The sequence below is a fragment of the Pan troglodytes genome, chromosome 1 (assembly GCF_028858775.2).
Source record: "Pan troglodytes isolate AG18354 chromosome 1, NHGRI_mPanTro3-v2.0_pri, whole genome shotgun sequence".
NCBI classification, from domain to species: Eukaryota; Metazoa; Chordata; class Mammalia; order Primates; family Hominidae; genus Pan; species Pan troglodytes.
This window is the reverse complement of record NC_072398.2, coordinates 116,500,114-116,527,677: the sequence shown is the minus strand read 5'-3', so window position 1 is coordinate 116,527,677 and position 27,564 is coordinate 116,500,114. Positions and strand designations below refer to the sequence as shown.

Genomic DNA, 27,564 nt, shown 5'->3' with positions numbered 1-27,564 from the left:
GGTGCCGGAATTGGTGGGTTCTTAGTCTCACTGACTTCAAGAATGAAGCAGGGGACCCTCACGCTGAGTGTTACAGTTCTTAAAGACAGCATGTCCAGAGTTTGTTCCTTCTGATGTGTTCGGAGTTTCTTCCTTCTGGTGGGTTCCTGGTCTCGCCGACTCAGGAGTGAAGCTGCATACCTTCGCTGTGACTGCTACAGCTCTTAAGGCAGCGCGTCTGGAGTTGTTCGCTCCTCCCGGTGGATTCGTGGTCTCGCTGGCTTCAGGAGTGAAGCTGCAGACCTTCGCAGTGAGTGTTACAGCTCATAAAGACAATGTAGACCCAATGAGCGAGCAGCAGCAACATTTTTTGCAAAGAGCCAAAGAACAAAGCTTCCACACTGCAGATGGTGAGGCCAGAGGGTTGCCTCTGCCGCCTGGGGCAGCCTGCTTTTATTCTCTTATCTGGCCCCACCCACATCCTGCTGATTGGTCCATTTTACAGAGAGCCGATTGGTCTGTTTTACAGAGAGCTGATTGGTCCGTTTTGACAGGGTGCTGATTGGTGCGTTTACAATCCCTGAGCTAGAGGTTCTCCTAGTCCCCATCAGAGTAGCTAGATACAGAGTGTCCATTGGTGCATTCACAAACCCTGAGCTAGACACAGGGTGCTGAATGGTGTGTTTACAAACCTTGAGCTAGATACAGAGTGCCGATTGGTGTATTTACAATCCCTTAGCTAGACACAAAAGTTCTCCACGTCCCCACTAGATTAGCTGGATACAGAGTGTCTACACCAAGGTTCTCCAAGTCCCCACCAGACTCAGGAGCCCAGCTGGCTTCACCCAGTGGATCCGGCACTGGCGCCGTAGGTGGAGCTGCCTGCCAGTCCCGCGCCATGCGCCCGTACTCCTCAGCCCTTGGGTGGTCGATGGGACTGGGCGCCGTGGAGCAGGGGGCGGCGATCCTGGGGGAGGCTCCAGCCACACAGGAGCCCACAGCGAGGGGAGGCTTAGGCATGGTGGGCTGCAGGTCCCGAGCCCTGCCCGGCGGGGAGGCAGCTAAGGCCCAGCGAGAAATTGAGCACAGCAGCTGCTGGCCCAGGAGCTAAACCCCTCACTGCCCGGGGTTCGCAGGCCTGCTGGCCGCTCGGAGTGCGCAGCCGCTGAGCCCATGCCCACCTGGAACTCGCGCTGGCCAGCAAGCCCCGCGCGCAGCCCCGGTTCCCACCCACACCTCTCCCTCCACACCTCCCCGCAAGCTGAGGGAGCTGGCTCCAGCCTTGGCCAGCCCAGAAAGGGGCTCCCACAGTGCGGCAGTGGGCCGAAGGGCTCCTCAAGCGCAGCCAGAGTAGGCACCAAGGCCGAGAGCGAGGGCTGCGAGGGCTGCCAGCACACTGTCCACCTCTCAATTTCACAAATGGAGAAATTGAGGCAGCTCATTCAAGGTCCCAAACTACTTGGTAGCAGTCTGGAGCAGGGCCCAGGTCTCCCAACAAGACATGGCATATGCGTTTGCTACTCTGCCGTGCTGTGCTGCGCAGTGGCAACGGGAGGTACCAAGAGCCTCTCTGTACTGTCTGTAGAGCCTCTCCTTTCAGCCTCTCACTGCCTCGCTCCATGGGTCTGGCTGCGGCGTACTCACTGCCCCCTGTAGCTGTCAGTGCACGGGGTAAGCCCTGACATGTGGAGGGAAATAGGCACCCAGACTAAGGGATTCTCCCCAGGCCTGTATATGAAAAGGATCCTCAGCAAGCCATCAGTTCCCACTGCCCTCCTCCCACTCCTCACCAGAAACTTAATTAATCATGTTTGCATCTGGATCCAGACAAGACAATAGCAGGGATGTGTTTTTGGTTAGGAACTGAAGCTGCATTCGCAAAGGAATGTTGATTAGTTAGTGGTCGGTATCATTTTTCATGCCTTTTTAAGTTACAAAAATTTTAATATCAAAGCATTTCTCCCTGCACCGCACGTATCTATTTCTCGTAAGTGCATTATGCTGGCATAATTTTCTTTTCCTTCCTGCAGGCTCTGTTTATGAGATGATCCATCAGGTTGTCTCAGAGTCTCCATCCAGCCCTTCAGCAACCGGAGGCATTCCAGGTGAGCTCTGAGCCCACGGCCCCTCCCCATGTGGAGGGGGAAGGAGAAAGGCAGGCTTAGGCTGGGATATGATACGTTGTTGATCAGGGAAACAACAGTCACCCACTGCAGAGATAACAGGCTCTCCCCTCTCCCCCGCATTTCCTGGGCCCTCATTATAAATGCTGCTGCTCTTTACAACAGGAGTGGGCCCCTGAAGAGAAGAAAAGAAAACGTCCCAAACCTCCTCCAGACCCGTAGATGTTGAGGTCAATCTGAATGCCTCAATTCAGTCTTCAATTCTACACCAGGAAAATGCCCTCAATATGGGAAAATCTTTGAATGCAGGAAGCATGTCTCAATGTGTACAACATGCCCGTGTGTGCAGAACATGTCAAGTCACAGATGATAAGTCATGGCAGAGAAGCAATGTGGGATCTATGTGGCACAGTCAGAAACCTGTCTGCGTGCTCAGCCCTCCAGCTAAACTTCCCTTTAGACAAAAGTGGTGAAGAGGTAACAAAAGAGAGTAAGGTGCCTCCTCCTTCTGTTCAGTGACCTTTCCGAAGACAGGCCTGCAGTAACAAACCTGGCTTAGGCACTATGTGTACAGCTTGGACGGGATTGACCAGTGGGAACAAAATAACATGTTCTAAGATGCTCAGATGCAGGCTGACCTTCCCTTCAGCTGAGAAACCATCCTGTGGTCACTGATTTCCTGAATGCACTGGCCTGAGGGGATGCGGAGGGCCTGTTACAGGACAGGATCACCAGGGGGAATTCAGGGGATTCAGTATACATTTGTGTCACATTGGTCCCCAAAGCAGTTTGGGTTTGTTGAGGCAGGGTTTGACTTGCTGAGAGCCCAGCCCCAGGTCATTGTTGTTACTCCAGACACTGGGAAATGTGGATTGTGGGGTGAGATACTGAAGCTGGGATTGGCCTGGAGACAGAGAGTACTCTGCACAACTCAACAGCAAAGTCACATTCCCAGAGAGCAACCAATTGATCCAAGAGTTATTTATTCAGAAAATAAACTGCAATTTTGTGCCAGGCACTGTGCTAGAGGTACACCACACTGGGCCCACCTACCTGCAGGCCTCACCCCATGGGGGATGGCCTGACTTGGTCTCATTATTTGTTCCTCTATCCCCCAGGCCTCTTCCTTGGTGCTGGCTAAGGGCTAGGCTGGATGTTTAGTTGTAGCCCTAAGGAAAAATTTTAGTATGTCCACTTTTATACACAGAGGCACAGATGGTAAGCAGCTATGAAAGTTGTCCGAATCAAAATGGAGTAATTTATGTTAAAACCCTGGCAAATGGAGCCAGGGAAGGCCATCAAGGGAGAGTTCTTACACATGAATGCCTGATAAGAACTGTCACAATATTTATTTGGCAGGGGAGATACCATGATCACGAAGATTTTCCGAGGGCAAGGCTTATCCATTGCAGTACCGTTGTACTGACCCCTGTGATTTACTACAGCTTTGCAAAAAGGCCACTGCAACCTTATACAGAAAATACTTCTGTAAGGATGTCTGTCTAGCAACTGCCTGTTCAAGCTTGGACTTGTGCCACCCTTGTAGCCAAGGATAATTGATTTGAACGATTGTAATCCTCTTCGTTTTGCCTTTATAAACTTCCCCTTGCCCCAATCTCTTTGAATACGCTCATAATTTACTATGGCACACATATTCCCATTGCAATGCTACTCCCAAATGAATATAATTTTTTTAAAAGAGTCTCCCTCTCTGTTTGTTATTGAGTTTGGCAAAGCAGGGGTCAGAAAGCTATAGCTTGTGGGCCAAATCTGGCCTGCTGCCTATTTTTGTAAATAAAGTTTTATTGGAATGCAGCCATACTTGTCGTACTATTGTTTATGGCTGCTTTTATGCTATGCTGAAGAGTTAAGTAGTTGGGAGAGAGACTGTATGGCCCACAATTCCTAAAATATTTGCTGTCTGGCCCTTTACTGAAAAATTTGCCCTGGTATAAAAGATTTGCCCATTTCCACTAGAGAATCAATGGTCAAATAGCAAGTATAGTCAGAGTTCTTGATTTCTTTCCAAAGACTCAAACCACGGACTGACCTTCTCATTAAAAGTTATTTTGTTTTGTCTTTAATATTTGTTATCTTCATGATTCCTGCCTTCTGGCAGAAAATATCTAAAACATTTAATGGCTGTGATAGAAAGCAAAGAAGGATAAATGTCTTGAAATCTTTAGCCCAATAACATACTTTAGAAACCAGAGGACAACTGCCGGCTCTGAATCTTCTTGGGGCCTGGACTGAACTCAGGACCGTGGCCCTCCTCAGTTACTGACTTAAGGCAAAGGTCAAACTTTGGGGTAGGTTCTTGTTGACTCTAGACAGCCATCTGCGGAACACATAAAAAATCAGGTAACTTATACTCTTGTATTATAAAATTTTAAAGTATTTATGTATCTGTTTTAACCACAGATACAGGTCTATAAAGCATGCATAAACAAACTCTTAGGATATTGTGGTAATCTAAAAATATCCTGGGGGAAGATGAAGCAATATGTAAATATTCTGTTTTATTATCCTCTGAATAAAAACAGATATTTTTGTGGTACTTTCAGGACCTTGGGGTAGGTAAACAGATAAAGAATGAAGCCCAGAGATATTAAGTTCCTTGCACAGGGCCACGTCACCCTTGGTTCCGCTAACCCAAGTCAGCCTCACTTGAAAGCCCATGTCTTAAACATTCTGCTTGCTCTATAGCCTTGCTTTCTAGGGGAGGGGAAGCTTGATGCCTCTGTAAAGTTGGGCTCATGAACTGGCTCTAGGATGCCCCTTGCAGTTTGGCTCATAAAGAGTCTTCCAGGCTGGCTTCTGCAGATGCCTGTACCCTCAAATCAAACATGAAGCTATTTTCTTGGCTCATCTCCCAGCCCCGGGTCTTTTTTCTGGTTTTGTTGGGATGCTGCTGAGTGAGAATTGCAGGATACCCAAGAATTTGCCAGAACTGAGGGTGCCTTCACACTTCTCCTAGATCACCTTCTTTTTGGACTATACATGGTGTGGTCCAAGAGGAATGGGTTCGACAAAGATGAGGAGGGTCGTTGTGTTCACACACTCATGAATATCAAAGAAGAGGCACCAGCTAAGTCTTCTGGGAAAATTTCCAAACTGACACTGCAGTGAAGGAACAGCTGCAATCCCTGCACCTCCCGTTCTGCTCAGACCAGCACAATAGCCTTCACCGAGAGTCTGCTCAGAGACAAGCCTGTATGGAGTGTTGGGTGCCAGGGTATCTAAGACCTTGGCCTATCCCTGCCAAGGATGGAATGGCAGATAACAGCAATGAAGCCTCCACTGGGAGGATCTGAGGCAACTCCAGGGCTGCTGTTGGGCACCTGCAGAAAATATCCTGCTGTTGGCAGGGCCTGACCACCTGCTGTCCCTTTACTCACTCTAAGGCCCAAGACAGACACAGGTATCTCTTAAAGGCCCTTCCAGCTCAAAGATTTAAAATCTTCTCCTAATCCTTCATCTTGTAAAGAAGGAGTGTCATTAGCTATGTGAGTGGATGGGCCTAGAATATCCAGATGAGTGCTCATTGGAAACCACTTCACCCTCATAAAGCCATGTGAGAGAAGTAGCCCTACCTCCATTTCAGAAAAGAAAGTAACTCAGAGAGATGAACTGATGTGCCCTAATCATACAGTTTGTAAATGGCAGAGCGGGGAATCCATAGCTCTGGATGCCAGGTTTCAACAATGAGCTCCGAGGGAGGCCTGGCAGGGAAAGACAAGTTACAGAAGGGCAGATGAGGGCCAGGCCTCCCGTTCAGTTGAGCAGGCTGACCACTGTACTTAAAACCTTATAGGGACTGAAATTCAGCCTGGGTTCTGCTCCCCATGCCATGAGTCCCAGCAAGGTACTGAGCCCTCCAGGGAAGACTCTAATATGCACAGAAGAGCACTGGGGGCTAGTGCTGCCCTGCTTGTGGGTGTGCAGGTAGTGAAGTCAGGTGTGGGGAGGGATAGCAGATCCACTTCTATCTGGATGATGCTGGCAGGGTTATGGACTGACCTTATGACTACCCCCTTCATACTGTAGGTTTTGCTGTTGTTGCTTTGAGTGTTCTCCTTACTTCTTCAGCCACTCCTCTTCATCACTGAACACCTTTATGAGGTCATCTAGCAGGACATTTAATCAGCAAATGTTTTTTCCAAGACCAGGGCAGGAGATGAAAATAGAGGGAGGATGAGAGACAAGAGCATGTCGATGCTTTAAATTAAATTTATCTCCTAATTTGGCTCATAATTTAATTAATCCTAATTTAATTAAATGTATCTCCTAATTTAAAAAGCCTATCAATATCCCAATTTGGAATATTAACAAAATTTTTGCAAACAAAATGTAGAGTTAGCCCATTTCCAAAGATGATGACAGAATGGAGTTTTAGGACAGAGTAACAAGCACATATTTCAAATATTGTGGGCCCAAGAATAAGCTTGCACTTTAATTGAAGACAGAACAATTAGTGACAGATGAGCTCCAATTCATCAAATTGGTCAAAATCTTAAAACTCCCATTGACATGGGGTACAAATGCAGTTTATATCTCTTTTTTTCAAGCCCTTCCCCACCTACCTGGTGAACAGTAAACCCAAGGTCCTCTTCTTTGCCTCCATCCTTACTCTGAATTGTCTGTGAATTCAGGGACTTACAGTTTCAAGATATAAGACCTGGAGTCTGACCGGTAGACTAAACATCCACTCCAGGCCCCTGCTAACCCCGAGGAAGAAGCCTGGAGGTAGAGGGAGGAGAAATGAGACCAACTCAGGCCGGTGGCCAAGGTGAGGCCTGCGGGTAGGGGGCGCAGTGCCTGGCACACGAATGGCACTTAATTTTCTGAATAAATAACTGATTACTTGGTTCATCTCTGGGAACATTGAGTTTGCTATTGAGTTGCCCCATCAAACTCTTGGTCCACAGGTCAATCCCCAGCTTCAATATCTCACCCCACGATCGACCTCTTTCGCTGAAGTCAGGAGTGACAGCAATTAACTCCTCCGCTGCACCGTCCCCAGGGCCAGATGCCACGTGAGAGACCCCAGGCTGGAGCGAGAGAGAACGTGAGGGCCCGGCGCTCCGGGGCAGGGCGGAGGGATAGCGACCTGGGGCATCCCTTGCTTGCAGGCCCGGCTAGGGCGGCTGCCAGCCACGGGGGAGAGGCGCTGGCAAGAGCCAGAGAGGATCCCCTGCAAGAAATATATCGCGTGCTGACACTTTTACGACCCGGGCCGGCTTACAGTACACAGGCCGGTGCACAGCTCCGCTTTCCTCTGCCCAGCTTGACATCACATGCTCGCCCCGGGGCTGCCACTTGGAGTCAGGAAAGCCCATATATTTCCCTCCTCAGATAGGCCTAGTGGTTCTCGTCAGGTGCAGAAAGCCAATAAATCACCAGCGAAGTCTCCATGTATCTATCAGTCAGGAGCTTGTCATCCTCCAGCCTTGATCCACATGAAAGCCGGGAGCAGGAGGGGCGGGGTGCGGGGAGGGGGGCGCGGTGGGGGCGGGGCGCGGTCGGGCCTCGGACACCTGGCAGGGAGCTAGCGGGAGGGCTCGGGGAATCTGCAAATGTTCACAGTTCCAAGGGACCGCGGGGGAAATTTACACCTCCTCCCCCTACTGCTTGTGCTTCCTTTCGCTTTGAAGTTCTGTGGCTCCGCACTGGAGTTGGGGAGGCAAGTCCTCCAGCCTCGGGCTTTTAATATTCACATCACGTCCTCTTTGCAGCTACTTTGGGAGGAATGAAAGCTACAAAGGACGTTTGGGTGACCTCCCCACAACACAAGGTGGGGTGGGGGGTTTCACCCCACACTGCCCCATCTTGATTCGCCATGGATGACCAAGTAGTTGAAACACGACTGGGGACTTAGGTGCCAGTCCTTCTAGGCAGAAGGGCCCTCTTGGGTAAGTCCCTTTTCAGTCCTTAGTGTCTTCCAGATAGCAGTATAGTATCTGCGGAATCCGATGGACCTTGGTTTAAATCCCACCTCTGCCACGTTCACCTTTTGGATTTAGTACATTTACTTATAGCTTCACTTTCAATTTCCCCATGTCTAAATGGGAATACAAGTCTCTGGGGAATACAAGTCTCTAGTTCGCAGAATTGGTGTGGGAATTAAATGCGGCGTATGTAGCAAGTGCTCAGCACTGCATTTCATGTAGTAAAATCATGGAAAGGAGATAGTTGCATTTTAATTATTTTCCTGATCTATGAAATGTTGGTTTGGGACTAAGGCCATTCTAGCTTTCAGCTGCTTGCCCTGAGCCAATAGTGCAGCTTGGGCACTGGGCGCTACAGCTGCACGGCTCCCACTCTGCCAGGAAGGCCTGACCTCATGCTGCCATTTACCATGAGGCTCCTGAGCATCATAGGTCAGCGAGGTCTGGCTCTGCTTTTGATGAGTGCCTTTCTTTGGAGCCATTCAGGGGGCCTCTTTCTATGTCCTGGTCACATCTGCATGAGAAACACTACAGGTCATTGAATAGGAGACCCCATGTCTCACACTGAGAACCTGAGTCTTCAAAGATAACAAGGGAAGGGCTCTTGATCACATGGTCAGCCGTGCACCTGGGACTGGAACTCAGTGGCCTTTTCCCATTCCGCAGCCACACCAACATGTACAAGTGTTACTGGAAAGGGGTCCCCATCCAGACCCCAAGAGAGGGTTCTTGGATCTCACACAAGAAAGAATTCTGGGAGAGTCTACAGAGTAAAGTGAAAGCAAGTTTATTAGAGAAGAAACAAAAGAATGGCTACTCCATAGGCAGAGCAGCCCCAAGAACGGCTATATGCTAAATGAGGGATGGATTATTCATGAATTTTCCGGGAAAGGGGCGGGGAATTCCTGGAACTGAAGTTTTCTCTTCCTTTTAGACCATATAGTGTAGCTTCTGGACATTGCCATGGCATTTATAAACTGTCTTGGCACTCTAAGGAATGTCTTTTTTGCATGCTAATGCATTATTATTAGCATATAATGTGCAGTGAGAAGGATCAGAGGTCACTTTTGCCATCTTGGATTTGGTGGGTTTGGGCTGGCTTCTTTACTGCATTCTGTTTTATTACTGGGGTCTTTGTGACCTGTATCTTGTGCCAACCTCCTACCTTACCCTGTGACTAAGAATGCCCAACCACCTGGGGATGTAGCCCAGCAGGTCTCAGCCTCATTTTACGCTGCTCCTATTCAAGGTCTGGTTCCAATGCCTCTGACATAGGTACTGCATTCACCATGTAGAGGAGCAAAAGCAGAAAGTTCCCTTAATGGACTGCATTTCTCTTTTTTAATATCTCTCACTCAAGAAAGTTTTTTTATAATCTACTGTGTGAAAGCCACCTGTCACTCACCTCTCTGTCTTCAGTTTCTTCAGTTGTAAAATGAGGGGACAGGAATACCTGTGTTTTTCAACTGGGAGCTATTAGAATCTGGGGTCAGGACTGTCATGCACATTGGAGAATCTTTAGCATTTGGAGCTTCAGACATTAAATGCCAGCAGATCCCCCAGGCATTGCGATAATCAAAATGGTCCTCATGTTTCCAAAACCCTTGAGTTGAGAACCACTGGATGATCCTGTTTACTTTCTAGTTTTAATATTGTATCGGTTGAGGAGTCCTGGTTCAGGTACTAACCAATTACCCCTGCTGTGACTTTGGCTAAGCTCTTTAACCTTCTTCTTCTTTTAAATATCTGTATCATGGGAATAATCAAACTTGTCCCATACTGTCTATGTTACAGAGCTATTGTGAAGATATGATGACAAGAAAAAAAAGTCGATGTGAAAACATTAAAGTAGTCTCTGAAGGTAAGATACCATCATTATTATGCAAATTTTTTTTTGCAAAATAATTTTTATTGCATGAAAATAAATAATTATCCTTAAATTTTAACAAATAATTACAATACCCTTTAAATTGATTTTCTTTATTTAGAAAAAAGAAAACAGATTAAAAGGGTAAATGATTTACCCAAGGCTATGAAGCTAGAATTTTAATTCAGACTGTCTGACTACAAAACCTGTGCGCTAAATAGTGTCCTCTATTTCTTGTTCATGTGGGTCAGAAAGGGCTTGGCCCCAGATCAGTGCATTTTCTGTCCGTAAGTGAGTTATGTAGGAAGCTAACTATTAGATTGTTGCTTATCGGGACGTTCCATCCAGGGGAGCTAGTGATCGGAAGAAGGGCTCTCATTTTTGAAGGGAGGTGAGTCTCACTCTGTTGCCTAGGCTAGAGTGCAGTGGTATGATCACAGTTTACTGCAGCCTCCAACTCCTGGCCTCAAGTGACTGTCCTGCCTCAGCCTCCTAAGTAGCTGGGACTACAGATATGCACCACCATATGCCTGGCTAATTTATTTTTTATTTTTTTAGAGAGGGAGTGTCACTATGTTGTCTAGGCTGGTCTTAAACTCCTGGCCTTAAGTGATCCTCACACCTCAGCCTCCCACGTAGCTAGACACCCAGCAGAGAAAGGCTCTAAGCCACTCTGCTCAATTGCCTCCCTTAGTGTGACTCTCACTTTTTGGTTTCTTGTGCCTTCTCCACTTCCTCTGTGAAAATGAAGCCTTCTTAAGGTCACTTAAATCTTTTGTATATCCCATTACTTGCACACAACTCTTTGTTCCTGCTGTCTACTCTAAACACACACACACACACACACACCCCTAGAACCAGGGTTGCCAGATTTACCAAATAAAAATAAAAGATTCCCAGTTAAAATTGAAGTTCATATAAACAATACAATTTTTAGTATATCTCAAATATTGCATGGAACATACTTACATTAAAAATTATTCATTTTATCAGAAATTCAAATTTAATTGGGTGTCCTGTCTTTTATCTGACAACTTTAACCATAACTCATATTCCAGTGCTCCCCAGCCTCGCTCTGCCCCTCAGACAGAGAGCAAGAGAGGAGCAGGGCTCTGTATGAGACATGATCAGACACCTCCAGAACACAGAAGTCTCTGTCCTAAGGGCATTTTCAGTCTAGCTGAGAATACAGAAGTCACAAGAGGCAGCTGCTTGACATTTGACTTGCATCTCATGTCAGCACCCTCTGGGAGTCTCACTGGACCACTTCCTCTCCTGCTACCCACATCCACTCAGTCCCTTACTCCCCTCTCCTTTTCACATCCTCTCAGATATTTTCTCTTCTCTGCATCTCCAATTTTGATCCACTTTCTCAACAATTTGCAATTCTCCTAATTTGGCTTCCTGTTTCTATTCCTGATATTGAATGTCCTCTACCCTCCATATGGACACCAAGCAGATTTTGCTTTCTTTTAAAATAACGTGCTTCCTCTGATGAGTGTAGTCATCTACATTCATTACAGAAATATTCCCACAGGAATATTATAGAACATTCCCATAGGAATACAGAAAAAAAATTGCAAAGTTCTCATCTCCTACACCAAACAAATCCAAGCTTCGAGACCGAGTGGTCATGGCCCCTGAGATCTGGCCTTTCCTGACTATCCTGGCCCTGCCTGACATAATATAGCTTACAGCCCAAACTCACTCTACACAACCATGTTCCAGTTCCCTAAGTAACAAACCATGCTTTTTGTCTGGTAGGCCTTTGCAAAGCCTTTTTCTTCTCCTCCCGAGAAGCGGCTTCTTCCATTACCCACCAGTGGACTCTTAATTATACTTGAGAACCCAGTTCCAGTGTCATTTCCCTGAACTTGGCTTCCTGAAACAGTCTTAGCTATCTCCTTAGTGCTCCTAAAGTCATCTGAGCTTACACAGTCCTTGCAAATACCTTTCTTGCAGATATTTAAAAAAATAATGTGTTGCAATTATTTATTTCCACATATATCATCCCATCTAAACTTAAGATCCTTAAGGGTAGAGACCATGTATCTCTCAAGCCTAGCAAAATGCCTCATGCAATTAGGAGCTCAATAAAATGTTTGTTAATCATTAAATTACTTAAATAATGGGGCCATTTCTTTTCCTGTGTGTTTTATGCATTTCACTGATGGCCTCACACTAATTGTCCTACCAGTGAAATGCTGGTTTAAATGCTGCTGTTACTTAACACTTGTCAATCCCATTAGATTATAAATATCTGTGATCCCCCACAGTGTATCTTTCAGGGCTAGCCATAAATAATTGTTGAATGACTGAATTATCTTCCTGCAGACCTAGTGGATGATGCAAATGGTAAAAAGGTCCCAGATAAACATTCAGGGACTTGGGTTCCAGTCTCTGCTTTTCCAAGCTGAGTACATTACTATGGCTCTCTGGGTCTTGGTTTCCTTGCCTGTAAAGTGTGAGGGTGGGTCCAGGTCATTTGTTCGGTCCTCTAAATTTGTAAAGGGCAATGAATTTATAAATAATCTTATCAGTTGTGACTTGCTAATAAGCTGCTCCTTCTGTGTTCATGGGGGAAAAAAGGAACTAATGTTTGTTGCATACCTGGTATGTGCTAGTCAGTCCCTGTCCTAGGAACTTTCCATGTTTCCCCATTCAAGACAAGAGGAGAGCATTATGTGGCACAGGTGACATCTGCAAATCAGAGCATATTCCTCTGTACCCTCATCTACTCCCACGTGTTGAATATTAAATACTGTGCTAAAAACCTCATGAATTCACCCGAATGTGTTAAGTGGATTGCATTTCCTAATGTGGGTGGGCCTCATCTAATAAGTTGAAGGTTGAAAAGAACAAAAAGGCTTACCCTCATGTGAGTAAGGGGGAACTCCTCCTGCCTGAGCTCTTGAGCTGGGACACTGGCCTTTTCCTAACTTTGGACTAAATTGGGGTTTTCTTGGGTCTTAAGCCTTCAGACTGAACTATGCCGTTGGCTCTCCTGGGTCTCCAGCTTGCTGACCGCAGATCCTGGGACTCCTCAGCCTCCATAGTTGCGTGAGCCAATTACTTATAATAAATCTCTCCCTCTCTCTATCTTGCTGTCTGTGTGTGTGTGTATACTGTATACACACACACACACACACAACTTTTTGGTTCTGTTTCTATGGAGAACCCTGATTAATACAACCTGTCAGTCAATGATCAGCCAGCCAGATGTCAAGGGCTCTTGCCAAGTTTAATAGCTTGGGAGAGGAATTCAAAGCCTGCCGTGTTTCTACCCTCCTCTGTCCCATCCATCTCCTTGGATGACCTCAGCAGGGCCAGCCTTTGACTTCAGTTTGAAACCCCCTCTCCCCTGCCATCTACTCTCTGTAGATATTTTCCCCTGCTAACTGTTCAATGTCCTTCCATTCTGATTTAGAAACTTCTTGCAGAAAAGGGAGCTACCTCAGATTTCCGCACTATTATAACTAATATGTCATCATAGATTATAATAATTACACTATAATGTTAGTGCTAATGGCTAACATTCATTAACTAAGTGCTGTAAATGAGTAATCTCATCTGCTCTCACTCTGTAGTAACTACTGTCAGGCATGTTATAGGTGATAAAATTCAAGCACAGAGAAGTTAAATGCTTTTCTCAAGATTCAATAGCAAGTGACAGAGCTGGGTGTGAATTCAGTAAACTTGATTCCAATCTTGGGCTCTTGAACAGATAATCTTTTTTTTTTTTTTTTTTTTTGAGACGGAGTCTCGCTGTGTCTCCCAGGTTGGAGTGCAGTGGCGCGATCTTGAACAGATAATCTTTAAAGTCTCATTTCACCCTGATATTCCCCAAGTCTCTAAAACCATTCATACCACGACATGAGTTGCCTGCCTCTACAACTCTGTAATAGGCCCCAGGTTTCTAGGGCCTGTACTGCTGCTAGAAAGTATCAGAGGTTACGTAAGCATGGGGGAGCAGAAAGAGACTGGGCCCAGGAGCCACAAAGCTTGAAAATGAGCCTCCGCTACATGGCAAGCCATCTGTGGGAACTTGCGCTCATAAACTCTGAATCTCAGTATTTTCTTCTCTTAAATGGTAATAATCGTGATCATGTCTGCTTCTCGTAACCCACAGCACTATTCTAAAGATCAGGAGATCAAGGGCATGTGAGAGTGCTTTGTAAATTGTAAAGTGCCATACAAATATGAATTATTATTGTTTCCAGCTGGAGTTGTCTGGGCCTACTTCAATGAGGGCATTATAAATGATTGATAAAACTTTATGTGGTATCTGTGCTTTAAGGGGGGAACAAGTCTTAAACCAAATGGCTAAAAACTCTGGTATGGAATGTTGGTTGCAGCACCCTAGACAGAAAGATTTGGGCACATGAATAGGGATTGGGCCCAGATCCAAGATACTGGTCAGCTTAACTTAGATTCCAGGGTTAGAAAGTGCTATTAAATGTTGATTGCTAGTTAGTTATTCACTGAACAGATAAAATAAAGTAATAATAGAAAATGTGTATTTGAGTGCTTACCCTGTATCACACATTGTTCTAAGTAATTTATATGTACATGTTATTTAAATCTTACAACAATCCAGTGAGATGAATATGTCTATAGAGAATATGACTATTCCCATTTTCCAAATGAAGAAAATAAGGCTCAGAGAATTTAGGAAACTTTTCTAGAGTCACACAGTTAATAAGTAGTGGTAAAGCTTGGATTTGAACCTGGTCATTCTGACCCTAGAGCCAGAAGGAACAAAGAAAGGATGAAAGGGGGGAGGAAAAAAGAAAAGAAGGGAAAGGAAAGGGAAAAGGAAAGAGTAGGGAAAGAAAAATGAAAGAAGGAAGGAAGGAAAGAAGGAAGGAAGGAAAAAGGAAGGGAGGGAGGAAAGAAGGAAGGAAAAAGGAAGGAAGGATGGAAGGAAGGAAGGAAGGGAGGGAGGGAGAGAGGGAGAAGGGGAAGGGAGGGGAGGGGAGAGAGGAGGGGAGGCAAGAAGACTATATACTGAGTACTCCTCAGGTAGATTATAATGAGACCTAAGGAAGGAAATGACAAAGATCTGGAACCAAATAATCTCCAAATAAAACATGTCTTGAGGGAGTCAAAAAAGATCCTTGGCCTATTTTTGCCTGTCAAGAAGTGCATGTTTACTCTCATGTGTATGAACAACAGTGGAGCCACAACACTGTAATAAAAATTGAAATTGGGTGCTATGAAAATACAGAGGAAGGGTGAAGGTGAGGACTAGGGAAGGCCCTCTGGCAGAGATGATGTCCAGGTAAATCTTAGATAGTTGATACAGTCTAGCCAGGTACAGAGTCAGGAAAGGAGGCATGAGACTGCACAATGCAGGTGGAGCTATAAGGAATTAGGAAGTATTAATATTACAATTGCAAAAGGCAATGTGGCAGAGGTCAGACAGCAGGCCGGAGGTTCAGGTAGGGTCCAGGCCATGTGTGCTAGGATGCCTCTGTGACAAGCCAAAAAGTTCAGGCTTTATTTTGTAGGTGTCAGAGACTCACAAGTGGTTTTAAACATGGTCAGACTTGTAATTTAGACGATCTCCTCTGACTAGAGTGGGGAGGGTAGATTTGACAGGTGGAGGTCAGGGCAAGAGAGAGAAGAATGGTCAAGATTGGATTCCACCAGTCCAGGCAAGTCTTTACAGAGCCGATGAGGAAGGTGAAGAGATATTTAGGAGGTATTTTTATAAGCATTTCGTGATTCACTGGAGTGGGGTGGCAATGGAAGGTTTCTGGGCTGATTCCTCTTTCTTGGTTCAATAACTCGAGAGTCTGCTGTGCTACTAACAGAGGTATGGAATACTAGAAGAGGAGCAGTTCTGGGAAATGGACTTCTCTAGAAGCAGATGGGAACAATAAATATGAAACTGTGGGAAGCAGTGAGGGATAAAGATGGCTATTTGTTTTGTTAATACAAATTGTTTATTAACTACTAGATGTTGATATAAGGCTAGGTACTAGACTTCGAAGTCAGGACAAGACAGGTCATGTTGCAGTAACAGACTATCCCCACATCTCAGTGACTTAATGCAAAAAAGGTGTTTATTTTTTAACTCATACTGTCAAGTGTGTGTTATTGAGGGAATCTGTTTCCTATCATTACTTAGGGACTCAAGTTGGCAAGGTTGCATCATCTTGTAACTTCAGTATCTAGAACATGAGTGCGTCTCAGTCACTTGGGAAAGAGAAAAGAAAGACTAAATAATCACACCTATGCCTTTTACTCCTCAGCCTGGAAGTGACACAGATCATGTCTGCTCACATTTCATTGACAGAATTAGTTTTATGGCCCCACCTAACTGCAGGGGCTGAGAAATGTAGAGGTGCGAATGTAACTTGTGGTGAGCGTTACTGTCTCTGCTGCATGTCATCAGCATATGGGAGGTGATTAAATCTGAAAGAGAAAGGACAAGATCAATCAAGGTAAAGCCCACAGAGCGAAAAGAGAATAGTCAAGGACAAAACCCAGGGAATCACCTTCTATAAGTAAAACAAGGAAGAGAGGAGCCCAAGGATGACACCAAAAAGTGACATGAAAAGAGTTAAGAATTATGAGCCAATGGTGTTACTCGAGCCAAGGAAGTATGTCTATACAGAGGTGCAGAGCAGCAAATACAGCCTGGAGGAGCAGTAGGATAAAGACTGAAGTCTCCACTGCATTTGACCATCAAGAGGGGGCTGGAGAACGTCTTAATAGAAGTGTCTCCTTGCAGTGAATATTTACCCAGGTTTTTGTTCTAGAAAAAAATGGTCACTTCTAGAGCTGTATGGGACAGGGCTGTGTTCCTGAGGCCATAGCCCCCAGAAGTCTTCTGAAAGTGATGTTGGCAATTCAGGTAGGTAGTCTGTCTTTAGCTCACAATATCATTTGAAATGTTTAATAAATTTGCAATTGATGACTAGCTAACGGGCTGAGATAAGACCTGTAAAAGTACAGACCCTGATAATTGAAAGAAACCGTAAGCTGTGTAAACTGAAATGAAAAGTGATGTTTATCTATTATTCATTAGTATTCTTATAGAGTGGCAATATCATAACTTGGGAAGTTTATCTAAAGTGCAGTTATTATTACACTTGATCTTAGCCAAAAGGCCGAGAAGCAATTAAAGGTCAGTTACTTTTAACTAATAAAATTCCTTAGATTGAATTAAGAATTGCATTTGTGGTTTCTTCATCCAGGAGAAGAAAGTTTTATTTCCTTTTTGTATTCTCACTTGAAAAAAAGTGAGAAGAGTGTGACTAGTCGATGATATTTTGACCATACAGCTGTTGAGCACTTCTGAGGAAGAGGAACATGGAAGAGACATTTGTTGAGTACCTATTACATGCCAGGCAATTCCCATACATATTTTACTTAATCTTCACAACCGCCCAGAGAAAGAGATCTCTTTTATCCTTATTTTACGGACATGACAAAACTGAATAGAAGGCCCTAGTTTACAAACTCCAGGGGCTCCGCTCCATTTGCTATCATCTAAGCAGACTTGGAGTGTGGACCCCTATTTCTGCTTCTCCCGGGACACTGTAAATCTCTCCATTTGCCATCAGTCTGGAGCTGTGAGCACGCAGATGAAAGGCCTTGTGGATCTGTGAACTACCGCTCTACCTTCAGAGGAACTGACTTTCAGCTTTCAGCCACTTGCATGAGAAGGGCTGATTCCATCTGTCGACCTGTCAGGCTGCCTGTCTTTTGGGCTTCTTTCCTCCCTTCTTGGAGTTTCTTTAATAAAACATTTCACTCTCTTGAAAAGCGTCTCCCCGAGTGGCTGAGGAGGGCCCAATATGGTTCCATTTAGCTCTCTGGGGATGAGGAGGAAGCATCCTCCCGTTACATAACTTTCCCAGCAAGTGGTATTTCTGTTTACTCTCCCTCAAAAAACTATACAAAAATAAATGCTAGTTGTCCTCCCAGCTCATGAGTTCCACTCTGCCCACAGTTTCTGCTCGGAACTTCCCCACTCCCTTGCCGTCCCCCTCATTCTCCTCCATTCTTGGACTCCTGACTCCCATAAATACTGATGGGAGGGCGAGTGTGGCGCGACCTTGTGGTCATGCGGTGGAGCTTCACCTTTCTCAGCGGCTCTGCTTCAGCCGCAGAGAGACTCTCTGGCCTTTCTCTCCAGGGGGCTTCAGCTACTCATCCACAAGACCTCTGTGAGAAGCATAACCCGCTCTGTCCTAGGCTCCCTTGAACAAGCCAAGACACGGGCGGCAAGCCCACACGTGGGGAAGGACAGATCAGATTTTTCAGATCCTACAGAAAGGAAGTTTATCTTCTGATCAGGCTCCCCTTCCAGAATCTTCTCTTACCCCTCCAGTGCCCAAGGCTAGGTCCTCTCCCTGTACCTGTTGTTCTCTCCCATGGAGGCTCATTAACCCCACTAGAGGACTGACCCAGATCACCTGGGAGGCTTAAGAAAACACCAAGTGCTGAGGTCCAACCCACAGTTTATGATTTGCCTTTCACTGAGAATTTGCATTTCAGGCCACTACCATTGGTTTGCAACCCTAGATGCAAATTTGAATCACTGTTTTAAAAAATACATAGTATATGTGGCCCAGACCAATTAGCACATTGATAGCTTTAAAAACACCCCCAGGTAAGCCGGGCACGGTGGCTCACGCCTGTAATCCCAGCACTTTGGGAGGCCGAGGCTGGCGGATCACGAGGTCAGGAGATCGAGACCATCCTGGCTAACACAGTGAAACTCTGTCTCTACTAAAAATACAAAAATTAGCCGGGCATAGTGGCGGGCGCTCATGTAGTCCCAGCTACTCGGGAGGCGGAGGCAGGAGAATGGCGTGAACCCGGGAGGCGACGCTTGCGGTGAGCGGAGATTACAAGATCAGGCCACTGCACTCCAGCCTGGGCGACAGAGGGAGACTCCGTCTCAAAAAAGAAAAACAAAAACAAAAACAAAAAACAAACAAAAAACAACCCAGGTGCTTCTAAAGTGCCCTGAGGCTGAGAACCTTTGCATATTCAAACCAGCTCTTCACCTCCCAGAGGTATTCAGACCTGAATAGTGGATTTGAGAAACTTTCCCTCCTAACCCTTCAGGCCCCTAAGAAATAATTTTTTTTTTTTTTTTTTTTTTTTTTTTTTGAGACGGAGTCTCGCTCTGTCTCCCAGGCTGGAGTGCAGAGGCGCGATCTCGGCTCACTGCAAGCTCCGCCTCCCGGGTTCACGCCATTCTCCTGCCTCAGCCTCCAAGTAGCTGGGACTACAGGCGCCCGCCACCAAGCCCAGCTAATTTTTTGTATTTTTTTTTTTAGTAGAGATGGGGTTTCACCGTGTTAGCCAGGATGGTCTCGATCTCCTGACCTCATGATCCGCCCGCCTCGGCCTCCCAAAGTGCTGGGATTACAGGCATGAGCCACCGCGCCTGGCCAGAAATACATTTTTTAAAGTTAAAAATTTTAGGCATATGCGCATATTGAGGGACGGGGTTGATATTTTATTGAAAGAGATCAACCTTCCTGGAACTCCGTATGTTACCCTGCCAGCCTAAGTTGCCAGAATACTGCACTGGTAACTGGCATGGAGATCTGGAGACAAGAGTTAAGTTCTGGCTCCACCCCTTACTACTGTGTGACTTGGGCTACCTATTTAACTTCTCTAAGCCTTAGTTATCACATCTGTGACACGGGGACAATAAGTACACCTATTATTTATAAGGTTAGTATGAGGAATAAAAGAAATAATCCAGCCCCTCACACATAGTTAGAATTCTGTAAAACACAGTTTTATTACAAAATTGTATTACTGTTATCACTATTGTTCTTCTTGTGACTCTTTGGACCAGCCATTGGAAGAGCTAGTGCATTCTTATCCTGATTCCAAGCTTATGGGGCCTTCCTCTGTGAGTTGTGGAGAAATAAACTGGCTATCTGAGAACTTTCTCAATTCCAGTTTCAATTCCATGGTTTGTTACTGGTCTGTGATTTACCCCAACCACCATCCTTGCCCAAATATCTACCAAAATCCTTAGACTCTACTCCTCCTAACCTAACACAGGATCTTACTCCTTAACCTACCCTCACATCCTTCTAAACCCTTCTCTAGGAATGGCATCTCTGTGTACCATTGACTCAGCTGCCCTAACTAAAAACCGGAGAGCATTCTAGAGTCTCCCCTCTTGTTCTCGGCTCGCCACTACTACCAAGGAATGAGACAAACAAACAAAAAATGGACAACCAATTCTTCTAATTTTTAAATCAATTTTACATCTGTCCTCTCTTCCTCTGCCCTCATTCAGGTGCTCCCGTCTGGATTATTTTAGCTGTCTCTTACTTGTCTCTATCTCTTATTCTTAATTTCTCTGCCTTATGTACCATGTCACTACCAAGGAGATATAAATATAATTATGTTGTTCCCCTGCTCAGAACTCCTCAGTAGTTTTCGATCATCTGTCAGGTTGAACTGTCTTTGCAAACACAGACACTGGCAGGGACAGGCAGGCAACACAAACTCATGCCATGGAATGTTGCTAAAACAATATGCAGTCACACTGTGACTTGTCTAGCTAGGCATGTTGCTTTTTAAAAACTGTGCAAACCAAATGAAACATCTCTTAGCCATGAAGCCCTTGGGCTAACAGTCTGAATCACCCCCCTGGCCTAACATGTAGATTCTGATTTCTTTGATATGACCTGCAAGGCCTTTCCTGATGTGGTTCTCGTTACCTATGTAGCCCCATACCAATCCCTGTCTTCTTGCACTTTATACATGAGTAATCCTAAAGTTCTCAGAATAGATCATGTGTTCTTGTACCCTCATGTTTTTCTTTCATTTTGTTTTTCTTTTTAGCTTACATCTGTTGCAGCCAGAAACCTTCATGTTTTTGCTTATGCTGTGCCTTCAACCTAGAATGCCCTTCTTCTTTTCGGTACCCTGGCCAAACCTAGTTAATACTTGACAGTTCAGTTCAGAGGTTAGCTATACATGGTTCCACTAGCCTAATACAGTTCTCACTCTCCCACTCCTAATCCTTGAATCTAATAGTGACCATATTGCATTGAATCGCTTATTTGCATGTCTATTTCCTCCACTAGTCTCATAAGCTCCTTAAAGTCGGGGGCTGTCTTTTTACTTTAGTATCCTCAACTCTTACCATAGTGCCTGGCATCTTGTCTAATGAGTACAAGAATGGAGGAATGGTAATAGGTAACATGTTGAGTGCTTCCTTAATTTCAGACACTAACGTAAGTACTTTACATACATAATTTGCTTTAATTCCTTTATCAAGTACCAAAAAATGAGAAGGAGGAGACAAGTCTAGGATGTCTCTGTGTAATATATACATTGATTTTTCCTAAATGCTCTCAACTCAACTGAAAATGATTTAAAATGTATGCAAAGGCACTGTTCACAATAGCAAAGACATGGAATCAACCCAAATGCCCATCAATAATAGACTGGATAAAGAAAATGTGATACATATACACCATGAAATACTATGCAGACATAAAAAGGAATGAGATCATGTCCTTTTCAGGGACATGGACAGAGCTGGAAGCCAATATCCTCAGCAAACTAACACAGGAGCAGAACACCAAACACCGCTTGTTCTCACTCATAAGTGGGAGCTGAGCAATGAGAACACATGCACACAGGGAGGGGAACAGCACACACTGGTGCTGTCGGGGGGGCGAGGGGAAGGAGAGCATTAGGATAAATAGCCAATGCATGTGGGGCTTAATACCTAAGTGATGGATTGATAGGTGCAGCAAACCACATGACATATGTTTACTTAAGTAACAAACCTGCACATCCTGCACGTGTATCCTGGAATGTAACATAAAATTAAATTAAAGAAAGAAAAAGAAATGTCTGCAAAGGTAGGGTTTGACTATCTGGGATGCTCCAGAGTGACCTATAATTACCTCTACTTTACTATACGAAAATTACTTCCTTTATTCCCTATAAGATAGTGGAGCTCTTGAGGGCAAGTTCTACAGTTTTCATCCCATAATTCTTAGCACCCAACTTCCTTCCTGGTACACAGTGAGATTTGTATAAATGTTAGATAAGTAAATGAATAAAATCTCTTATTACACAAGTTTCTGAGGCTCTGAAATTCTGGCTTTAGGTCTCTGGTAGGCTCAGTAACTTCTTTTGACTTTTTTTCAGAAATGTGCTGAGTATCTTGGGTGTATAGGTTATATATGTTTGTATAACCATATGTTGCACCTGAGATAAAGGAAGAAAGAGAAAGAAAGATTCGGTAGAGGAATATAATATAAAGGAAGGCAAAGAAAGTGATAGAGAATAAGGAATTTTAAAAAAATTTGCAGCTATTACTAAATGATTTTAGCGTATAACTTCAATGCATTTTATTTGCCACTTTAAGAAAAATTCTGCCATTAAGCTACACAGTCATTAGATGTCAGTAAAGTAATAATGTGTCTCATCACGTTCACCAAGGTCTTGAGTTCCAGACTATAGCTTTAGGCTCAGTCTCCTGCAGAGATTTATAATCATGAAGTTCTATTGTTATGGTGATGAAAAACAAATCTTATTAAAGAATATAACATTAAAGAAGTAAAGTAAGAATCAAAACATATAACACTTTCAAAGGAAAATATAAAAGCAGCCAAATTCTACAAATATCTAAATATATTTCTCAACTATCATATAATAATTAAAATTCCTAGTTCAAATTTCATCTGTTATAGTCCTTTCAAAAATTTTTATCTAAAATTAGAAATGTTAAATTTGGTTGATTCATCTAAATATACTTTTATCAATTCCTTCCTTCCCACTTTTCCCTGCTCCCCCATCCTACCCCTTTCTACACAGAAATAGCCACTTGTCACTCAGATTTTGCTGTAGAAACTTTTGTATAGGATATAATTAATATTTACTTCTATAGCTGATTATTATGCAATTCATTGAGTGAATCTGTAAGTACCTCTAACTTTCATCTCTCTTAGACAAAAAAACAGCTAACTGAGGTTTTGCAATGTCATCCCTCAGTCCTCTGATCAGTCACATTAGGCTCCCTCTCTATCCTCCCCAAGACCGTTAAAACGTCTTCATGTTTTAATTTTTTCAAAGTTACGCAGTGCTAAATTTTACTCATCAGCCCTAGTTCAAGGATTGGCTTTAGTAACACCCTTGCAACTGGCAGGGAGGTAATGGCCAAGATTTGACCTCTGAGTCAGATGGAACTGAGTTTGAATCCTGGTTCTACCTCTTCTTTCTGCCTTTGGGAATGGCAAGTGTATCATTCAGAACAGAAAAACTTATGCTGCAGAAAAAGCAGCTGCTAAAATTTCAGTGGCTTAAAGCAAAAGTGTATTTCTCACTCACACTGCATGTTCAAAACAGACTGGTAGAAATCTTCTTCTCATTGTAGTCCCTCAGGGACCCAGGCTGATGAAGGCTCCTTCCTCTGCATGGAGTAAGATGGTCTTCAAGTAATCCACAGTCATCCAAGTTAGTAATGAGCAGAGACAGAGGGTCTTGAGTTGTTATTTTAGTGCTCTGGCCCATATCATTTCTGCCCACAACCCATTGGCCAGAGCTAATTAGAGGGCCATGTCTGACTTCAAGGGTGTGGGTAAGTGTAGTCTCTACATTCTTCAAAGAAGAGAACTCAGTATTGATAACAGTAGAAAGATCTGATATAGACTGACTTCAGTCTCCAAATATTTAGTTCTGTCCTCTTAATACATGTGGAACATACTCCTCCCTTTCCCGACAAGATAACATAAATATCCTGCTAAGTCAAGACATTAAATTCAAAGTCTCAGATCTCTGAATGAAGCGTCATGGAATCTTCCTTACGGAATCTCACCTTGTGGTTTCTCCATCAGGTCTGGATGCGGCAACTCTTTTTTTTTTTTTTAAACAGAGTCTCGCTCTGTCGCCCAGGTTGGGGTGCAATCTGAGCTCACCGCACCTTCTACCTCCCAGGCTCAAGCAATTCTCCTGCCTCATCCTCCTGAGTAGCTGGGACCACAGGCATCCATCACCATGCCTGGCTAATTTTTTTTTTTTTTTTTTAATAGCGATGGGGTTTCACCATGTTGTCCAGGCTGGTCTTGAACTCCTGACCTCAGGTGATCCACCTGCCTCGGTCTCCCAGTGTGCTGGGGTTGCAGGTGTGAGCCACCACGCCTGGCACAACTCTTGACCTTAAGGAGCTGTGAACTAAAAAAACATGTGCTCTGCATCCTCCTTTCTGCTCCACCCAATACACAGTGATACAAGAGGAAAGTGATCATCTTGATAACACCTATTCAGAAAGGGGGAGAATGGGAGATGTGAGTGGCCTGTGGAAGTTCTGGATCCTGCTGGGTTAACTTTTGAGGCCCTCTCCTTGGAGTGGAAATATATTTTAATTAATCTCTGATTCTTCAGGTTAGAGGAGCTTTTGGATCCATTATTCTCTGTCACTTCTGGTCTACTCCATGGGAGCTTCTTTATTTTTCTTTGTCCCTCTTGACTACATCTAAAATAGGCATTGGGGAATATGATTTCATAGGAGATCGAGCATCTATTCCAGTCTACTTCCTTCCCTGAATGATTTGAAGTCAGGGTCTCAACAGTCACTGCCCTTTTAGCCAAGCACCATGGCTCCTTTGGCTGCATGCCTCTCTCAAAAATTCAGTGAGCCGAGACTCCCTGTATGTTGTATTTCAGTCGCTTTAAGTGCCACTAACCATTCCCTCAGCCCTTTCTCAAATGTGGTTCCCTTATTTGCTGTTTGGTTTCTCACTCCCAAACCTATCTCTAGACTTAAGTGCATGCCACATCTTTCTTTCCTTCCTTGAGTGCTTTTATCCAATTAAAAGGATTTACTGGCACCCTGTCCTTCATTGGATCTTACTTTAAGACGCCTTACTCCACTCAGAGCTCTTAACAACTGTATTTAATGACTACACTCTTAATTTGATCCTCCCCACAAGGCTGAGTTTTATTAACCTTTGTTTTTCACAGTCTTCCTCATTCTTATCTTTTATAGTTTAGAATTGAGAAGCAGTTGACTTTGCAACCCCACCACTCCCTGAAGTTTTAGATGCTCTCTATTCTCTTTCATTCCTATTTCCAAGTAAGTGAATTCTTTGCTGAGACCATCTCTTGCTTATAGGACCTTGACAGGTATAGCCAACAGCAACCAGTGCACACTACGATATTCTTTCCCAACCTCTTCTCCTAACTAGAAGCATGATATGGCTCCAAAATAGTTAGATGCATGATATGCCTCCAAAATGACTGAAGGTGGCAACTTTATAAAATGCTTTGCCATTAAATGAAGTGGATTACCAACTTTCAAGCCTCTAATATCAGTTTTCTCACCACCTATCACCTGGCACATAAGCCAATGTCATATATTTCGGGACTGTTTTTTTTCCCCATTTGGCCATATTATTGTTGTTGTTGCTGTTGTTATACTAGCCCTTCTTTCGGCTCCAATATTTGTATCAGTAGAATAGTCTAGGTTATGCTTTGGTAAACAACCACCCTAGAATTTTAGAAATTTAAAACAATAAAGGTTTTTGGTTACTCAGACTATGTGTTCAACAAAGATTGTCAGGAAGACTTTGCTCATTGTAATCACATAGGAACCCAGGTTGATGGGGGCTCTGTCACTGCACCCAGCATGGGAGGGTCTTAGGCTGATAATTAAATGCTCCAGCCTCAAAGGAACTTGCATCATGTCCCCCTACAACTCATTAAGTAGCACTAGTCATATGGCCATGCTGCCTTCAAAGGGTCACATCCTTAATCCATTGAGTGGTTTTTCTTTTTTACTTTCCTATCCTAGATACACAAAGCAGGCCACTGATAATAACATCTACCACACTACATAGCTGCTCCATGTACTTCAGTTTATTCATTTGTGAAAAAGAAACCCAAGTAATATTATCTGATTTGTGTTTTCCAGAGATTCTTTCAGATTTCACTAAGGAGAAGGAATTGTGGGCATAATGGTAGTGGAACACAAGGATGGAGGTAAGGAGACCAGCTAAGAAGCTGCTTCAGTGGTCCAGGTGAGAGTGATAATGGACGTGAACTTACGGATTTGAACTTTTTGAAGATCAGTCAAGATCAAGACAGTGAATAAGACAGGGAAAGGTCCAACTCAAACAAATCCAACTGTGGGTTGGTGGAGAAAGATGATTTTTTTTCAGCAATGATAACTCTGAGTGACATTCAGGCTAAAATAAAACCACCAACCCACAGAAAAGCACCTCTAATACCAAAGGGTGAATGTTTCAGAGCATGAAGGAGGAAAGCCAGCAACTAAAATTCTTTGTCAACCACGCCTCCATTTAGCCTTACTATTAATAATTGAGTCCTCACTTAAACAGCAGCTTGTAACCCCAGACCTCCAAACCTTGCAGCTGCTCATGGCTGTGATTTTTACTTTACACATACAGAAACAGATGCTAAGACCTACTTTTCTATCTCTCTGACCTTACACTGTAGTTCTTTTATTTTCCTCTCCAAGTCTCCTTTTGAGATTGATGAAAACTCTGTGTGTTAGAAAAAGAAGCCCTTTCCATTTTCCTACCCAAATTCCTCCTCTGTCAAGTTGCTTAGTTTCTATGAAGGAGTTACTGCTGCAGAATCTTCAGACTTCATTATTAGGTTTGGTTTTGGTTAATGTCTTTTAATGATGCGGAGAGAGGTGATAACTGCATATTAATGAGATTCACAAAAGGAACCAAATGGAAAGCTGTTGCAAACTCCAGTGGTGACAGCAATAAACTAGAACTCTGGAGAGAACTGACTGACAAGCAGGGAGCAACAAGATGTGCTGAAACCTGCACATGTGATACTGACACTGCAGGGGAAAGAAGCAGAAGTTTAAACATTTTTTTTTAAAGGGAAGAAGCAATGTATAAAACAGCAGTCAGAGAAGTCTTAAGGATGAAATGAAAAAACAAATGCTGAAATTGAAAAAACCTAGTCTCCACGGGAGGAAGTTGAAAGGATGTGGTAATTCTGCTGACCTCACTCAGCACCTTCCACCTTACCTTTCTCCCCCATGATGATGGTCACAGGTCCCAGGTCGAGAAAGCCAGTATATCCCAATCTCATAAACACAGTGGTTCTGGTGTAGACATGTAACCTGATGAGTCAAATAAGACTCGTTTCTGGGATTTTGTATTTTATTTTATTAGAACTAGTATAAAAATAAGAAGCTTTCTTCCTACAAGGATTGGAAGTTATACAGGTAGTATAAACCTATAGCTGTCAGAGTTCACCTAATAGAGAAGACCTGGCTGTGACTGAAATCAACATAAAGAAAAGCAGAGTTGACAACAGAGAGAGAGAGAGAGAGAGGGATAGGGGAAAGGGGAAGAGAGGGAGAAAAAGCAAAAGAGAATAAGCCTTCTGGAACCAGCCATGCCTGATGTCATAACCTTTGATTGCTCAATTATGTGTATTAATAAATTTCTTTTTGTATAAGGCAGTTTCAGAGCACTAACCCAAGATATCTTTTCAAACATACTGCCTTTTTTTTTCTATACCCTTTACTTTCTAGCCATACTGGATGACTCCAATTTCCAGAGTATTTTGGAAAAATTATTCTTCTGAGGTCTCGCTCAAGCAGCTTTCCTCCCCTTATAACGGAATAACACTGATTCTGCTATATTTGTGA

The 27,564-nt window shown here is 44.0% G+C and overlaps 2 long non-coding RNA genes across 3 annotated transcripts in view; one reads left to right on the top strand and one right to left on the bottom strand.

Moving 5' to 3' along the window:
• Window positions 1-1,235: 1,235 nt before the first annotated feature.
• LOC104002118 (uncharacterized) lies at window positions 1,236-7,556 on the bottom strand. Its single transcript, XR_674200.5, has 4 exons — window positions 7,057-7,556; window positions 6,686-6,842; window positions 6,123-6,229; window positions 1,236-4,440 (listed from the first exon to the last, which is right to left on the bottom strand). It is a non-coding gene; the product is annotated as an uncharacterized LOC104002118 (long non-coding RNA).
• LOC107967725 (uncharacterized) overlaps window positions 6,264-27,564 on the top strand; it is a 53,756-nt gene continuing 32,455 nt past the window's right edge. The window contains exons 1-4 of one of the 2 annotated variants that reach the window (XR_008548480.2): window positions 6,264-6,891; window positions 7,031-7,170; window positions 9,845-9,911; window positions 25,840-25,907. This is a non-coding gene — a long non-coding RNA (uncharacterized LOC107967725). Of the gene's footprint in view, window positions 6,892-7,030; window positions 7,171-7,637; window positions 8,015-9,844; window positions 9,912-25,839; window positions 25,908-27,564 lie in introns of those variants that run through there. The other variant, XR_010152735.1, reaches the window with a different exon arrangement.